Source organism: Hemicordylus capensis, chromosome 3 (assembly GCF_027244095.1).
Source record: "Hemicordylus capensis ecotype Gifberg chromosome 3, rHemCap1.1.pri, whole genome shotgun sequence".
NCBI classification, from domain to species: Eukaryota; Metazoa; Chordata; class Lepidosauria; order Squamata; family Cordylidae; genus Hemicordylus; species Hemicordylus capensis.
In genome coordinates, this window is record NC_069659.1 from 69,373,444 (window position 1) to 69,379,355 (window position 5,912).

Here is a 5,912-nt window from a genome sequence, read left to right on the forward strand (position 1 = left end):
TGTATAACCAGAACCTGGCCACAATTATCCATGGCCCAATGATGTTTGCAATGTGCTTTACATGGGGCTGATATTAAAGACTGTATGAAACTTCAGTCTATTCAAAACACAGCAGCAAGTTTGTTAGCTGTACTGATAGTATGAAACACATCTTGCCAATTCTAAACGGTCTTCATTGGGAACCAGTGTTTCCAGATTTGACCTGATTGCTTGATTAAGTGTCGTCAAGTTGGTGTCAACTCTTAGCGACCACACAGATAGATTCTTTCCAGGATGATCTGTCCTCAGCTTGGCCTTTAAGGTCTCTCAGTGGTACATTCACTGCTGTCGTAATCGAGCCCATCCACCTTGCTTTGACCTATAAAACCCTAAATAGCAATGGACTGGGCTATCTACCTGAAATACCACCTAGTCTTTATCTCATTATTAAGCCTGTATTAGCTAGGAGTTGCCAAGAGGAACTCTTCTGCATGCAGCAATGGAGTTGAGATAGAGAGGTGGGAGAAGAGAGGAGAAAAACCACTATTGTTGTCAATGAGCCCCCACAAAAGAACTTTAAATTAGGTTCACTTCCACCAGATTTTTTGGAGCCCTGAACTTTAATCTATTCTGAGTTAAAGTATTCACATGAAAACCTTCCTCAGTCCTATTTTGATGTCTCCATTGGATTGTGATATCCATTTTTCCAACCAGAATTTATCAGTTTTGTTCTAGCTGACTTAAACCAAATGTGTGGATACAGAAGTTTAGGAGGCTAAAAACAATAATATTTTGAAAAGGGAAAAATAACATTTTCTGATTTCTTTAGGACTTATTCATTCACTCATTCAGCCAACCAGCACAGACTAACTTCCTATTCTAAATGCATAGTTTTATATACAACATAAATAGTAATGCAGCATGATTAGGAAAAACTTTGTCCAAATCTGCCTTTCAATTATGCTATATTATATGTGGGAAACTACTGACTGTTTAATCCCTGTCGGAAATTTGTGGGCTTTGTAAGAAATTTGCATTTTAGTACATTGTGAACTGGAGTTCATGCAGAGCAGGATTTCATGGAGCTAACATAAACACACACACTAACTTCCTTTGGCTAGCAATGGGTAAGTGTGTCTTTAAACTGACATCCAGTTGGCTATTTGTTTAGCTAATCAAAATGCAATAATATGGAATAAAGGTATTATGTGCTGCCATTATACAAGTGAAGGTGGCAGAAGAAAAATGAGAAAACACACACTGAAATATCAGTAAATTCTAACTATTTTTGCTCTATTGAAAAGACTGTTGATTATAATATTCCATGGGGTGTCTTGAGCAGTGGAGACAAGCTTTCTTGCTGCTGTTTGAAAGAGCTTGCTGCTGGTTGAAATATCTGCATAAAGGAAGAGCTATAAAGACATAAATTACCAAAAAGAAAAGAAAAAACCACACACACAAACAAGGAGCTGGCTACCATCTACTAAAAGCCCAAGTGCTGAAAAATGTTTCAAGTAAAAAGTCTAACCACAAACACTATCAGGCTACAATCAAACCTCAGCACTAGAATTCTTAACATTCCACTTTTTAAACATTCTTCTCATTATAAAAATAACTTCCAGTATTGAACATATAGTACACAACCACACATTTTATCAAGTATGAATATTAGGGCAATACGCAAAACTGAACAAATAATCAGATCATAGATGATACAATACCTATCCGAGAATTTGTCACCGTAAACTATTCATGATAAGTTTCTCCAGTAAAGGTACACAGTTTAATAAAACATGGCATATTTTATCATATCAAACTATATCAGAGAGCGGAAGCTTACTTGTTGTGAAGAACCAGCTTCCTTCAGTCTCGTAAGCAAAAATCAGTTGCCTTATCCTGATTCAGATATTATCTAAAAGTACCACTGTAGCTCTGTACAGCCGGGTGAAGAGGCATGTAGTTCCACCGTTGCATCAATCACCCGCGCGCACTGCCGCACATGGTTTTGACGAGCATAGTCTGAAGAGAAAAAATGGCAGGCACATCCGTGATGGCAGGCACATCTGTGATTCTGGACATCTTCCTTCTCTGGACAAACCCTGTCGAAACCGTGAGCAGCAGCGCATGCAGGTGAGTGGCACAGTGGGGTGGGGATTCCTTCCCTTTTGCCCCACTGTACACAGCTACAGGGGGCTTTTTAATAACAGCAGAACACCACTCTTGGGAGCCCCAGTAATGGTGTTTTAAAACACCAGCTTCCCTTCCCTCCCCTCGTCCCACAAGACAGTGGAGAAGGAAGCAACATCACGATGTTCTATCTTTTCTCCAGTGCATTACTGGGAGAAAATAACTATTATTATTATTATTATTATTATTATTATTATTACATTTATATCCCGCTCTTCCTCCAAGGAGCCCAGAGCGGTGTACTACATCCTTGAGTTTCTCCTCACAACAACCCTGTGAAGTAGGTTAGGCTGAGAGAGAAGTGATTGGCCCAGAGTCACCCAGCTAGTATTATGGCTGAATGGGGATTTGAACTCGCGTCTCCCCAGTCCTAGTCCAGCACTCTAACCACTATACCACGCTGGCTCTATAGAACTATGCTCTATAGTTATAGGGAGTAGCCTTCCCCCCACCCCAAATAATGCAGTCGGGAAAGGACACAATGTTAACAAGTTGCTTCTTGCTCCACTGTATTAAATTTATAAAATGAATGTAGTTAAATATAAAGTGGTGGTGATTACCTATAAAGCCGTAAATGGCTTGGGCCCAGGGAATTTAAGAGAGCACCTTCTGCTTCAGGACCCCTACTGCTGGTTAGGATCTTCGTGAGAAGTCTGCCTGCAGTTGCCCCCAGTTCCCTTTGGTGGCAACTCAGGGTCGGGCCTTTTCTATAGCTGCCCCGAAGCTCTGGAACGAACTCCCTGTTGTTGTAAAAGCTTCCCCATCTTTAACAGGTTTTTTCAAGATGTTCAAGACACATTCAGGACTCCTTGTCCTCCTTGCTCTTGGCCTCGCCACTGCAGCAATATTCATAGAAATAGCATTCTGAACTGTAAGTTCCATTTAGGTTACATAGTTTATATGCATAGACAGACTTACTTTCTATCAATTGATCTAGTCAACTGATAGAAAGGAAAGTCAACTGGAAGGAGATCTTGCGGTAGCAAGCAACATGACGTGTCCCCTTAGCTAAGCTGCGGATGATTAGGACACAAATTGAAAGTTAAACACACTGTTCAATGGTCAGTTGAAATTAAAACATGTCCAAGTTGATTTTCTGTTTGAACTGTGGAGCAAGGGACATGTGTTTTGTCCCAGTTAATTTGTGAATGGTCAAGAAGCTGTGTGAATCCACTGGGGCTTAGGAAATATAGGAAACATAGGAAACTGCCATATACTGAGTCAGACCATTGGTCTATCTAGCTCAGTATTGTCTTCACAGACTGGCAGCGGCTTCTCCAAGGTTGCAGGCAGGAATCTCTCTCAGCCCTATCTTGGAGAAGCCAGGGAGGGAACTTGAAACCTTCAGCTCTTCCCAGAGCGGCTTCATCCCCTGAGGGGAATATCTTGCAGTGCTCACACATCAAGTCTCCCATTCATATGCAACCAGGGCAGACCCTGCTTAGCTATGGGGACAAGTCATGCTTGCTACCACAAGACCAGCTCTCCTCTCCTTGCATAGACTTTGTTTTGTTTTGCTGGCAAATGCACTCTGGCTCAGATCTGTGGGTCTGTGGTGAATGATTAAGAAGGTGTATGGATACTTTGGGGGTTATGTAGTTTCCCGACCCCACAAATGCACTCTGGCCCAGACCTGTAGATTTGTGGTGAAATGTATATAAATGGAAAGGATGTTTATTTTGCAGAGGGCATAAGCTCATTAGGTCCAGGATCCAAAATTACCTAGCTGCACCTCTGTTTAGAGTAAATGTGGTTAGGGTTGTTCCTATAATACCATATAGTCCAAATCATTCCATGCATAATATATGATACTGGAATTGTCACATATATCTGTTTTCTTGGAAATAAAAAGGTTTGTATATATTATTGATTTACGCTTATCCTGATAGCATTCATTTTTTTCCTTATTCCAGAAAGACATATCATTCTTTATTCATTTACTGTCTGATCAAAGGCTTATATTTAGGACAACTTATATTAGAAAACAGATTTAGGGTGATTTTAAAAAAACAGCAAAGAGAGAATTCAGCCTCTCTCATGGAAAATGTATGAGGTCATGTTGTTTTCATAATCTGTACACTAATTTGGTTAGCAAACCTACAAGAAATGCTAATGAAACAAGAAGCCATATAAAAAACACACCAAGAAGGGTGGGTAATAAAATTTGTCAATATAAAAAAAATGATATTGCTCAAAAAATAGTATATAAAATGTGAAACCTTAAATAACTTTAGTTTGTGTAAACATTTATGTGGACAGCAAATTGACCTGGCTGAATCCTAAGTAACAAAGCATTGATGCAGCAATGAGCCTCAGGAGCATATTTTTTGTTAGTGCAGTTAGCTTCGGAAAGAAGGAGAGATAGTTCCCTCCCCCAGCATGCATCACCACAGCCTTTGTCTGTAACACAACACTGCTGCACTTGTCCTTTGGGACTCAGGATGTCAGCCATTAAGCTTTGCTTGAATATATCCAGAAAGGCACATTAGAAATATGGAAATATCAAATCTCACCTTGCACATTTTTAAGATTCCCCCATGGTTTTTAAGAAAAATGATCAGTAGTAACTTAAATTTATTCTAGAACCATCTGCACATCCACTTCTAACTGGAAAGTAAGCGAGTTCAGAAAACCCAAAAGATTAAAATGACATGGGGATACCAAGTATGTCAGTCTCACCTCTACACAAAGGCACTTCTACCACTGCAAAGATAATGGGGAAAACATGTCAGTTTCAGGAAAACTCTTTTTAGCCTTTGCACAGGGACTACATAATGTACATTGGACATTTCAGGACCAGACATGTGCTCTACACCTATTGTTTATAATAAACGATTATAAGTAACAATTGCTTAGTGCCTATCTTCTATATACTACATACTTCATCTAAGGAAACATCACTAAAATTATTTTTGTTTCTATAGGTTTCAAATTCTTCTGCTATCCTCTTGTGTATGCGCATATGATTTGTTGTTGGAATAGGCTTCACCACACATCTTAGAATCATATGCAAATTTTATTAGCCTGCTGTTTATTTCCCTTTCCAAATCATTAATAAAGATGTTAAATAAAAGTGGCTGTAACAGCAATCCCTACGCTATCCCTCTAGACACCCTCTGTTTATGCTCTCTTAGCCAGATTTTAATCCACGTAACAATGTTCCTATCCAAGCCAATTTGAATTAATTTTTGATGACTGGGAAAGGAAGTAGCAAATGCTGTGTTAAATACCAAATATATTCTCTTCATTATTCTAATTCTTTAAAAGGCCATGTTTTATTCTTAATGAGACTCATACACAACTATTCATTGGCCCAATACACTGTTTTCTTTATTTTCCTTTTATTTTGCAATTCAGAACTCAATGAATATATTTACAAATTACAGTTTCATTGGAATGTTAATCTCACTTCAATAGTTAAACTTCATCAGAACATATCTTCATATCAGTGTTTTATGATTGGGTCGGTATCCTGCCCCCCCCCCCCCCCGAAGGAAAATGCTGAATCTTACACCTGGCAGTTCATTGCAACTTAGCTGCTACTGCTGCTGTTCCCCACCCCTTTTGCTGCATTAGCAGGGATATGGGATAAGTGGGGGCAGGGTTGCAGACCAGGCCTGGGAGACGGGCATGAAGGCTGCCATTTTAGTCGCCCAGCACATGAGACTGGCAGACCAATCACGAGGAAGGAGAGGCTGCATAAGCAGTTGGCTCCTTTGCTCTGTCTTTCGGTTGCTCTATGGGCA

General features: G+C 39.7%; 1 protein-coding gene and 1 long non-coding RNA gene across 8 annotated transcripts in view; both read right to left on the minus strand.

Annotated features, from left to right (window-relative positions):
• Positions 1-5,912, minus strand: part of CADM2 (cell adhesion molecule 2) — a 717,808-nt gene that overhangs the window by 527,430 nt on the left and 184,466 nt on the right. The window lies entirely within an intron of this gene.
• The window catches only part of LOC128349665 (uncharacterized), a 229,506-nt gene that overhangs the window by 131,339 nt on the left and 92,255 nt on the right, over positions 1-5,912 (minus strand). The window lies entirely within an intron of this gene.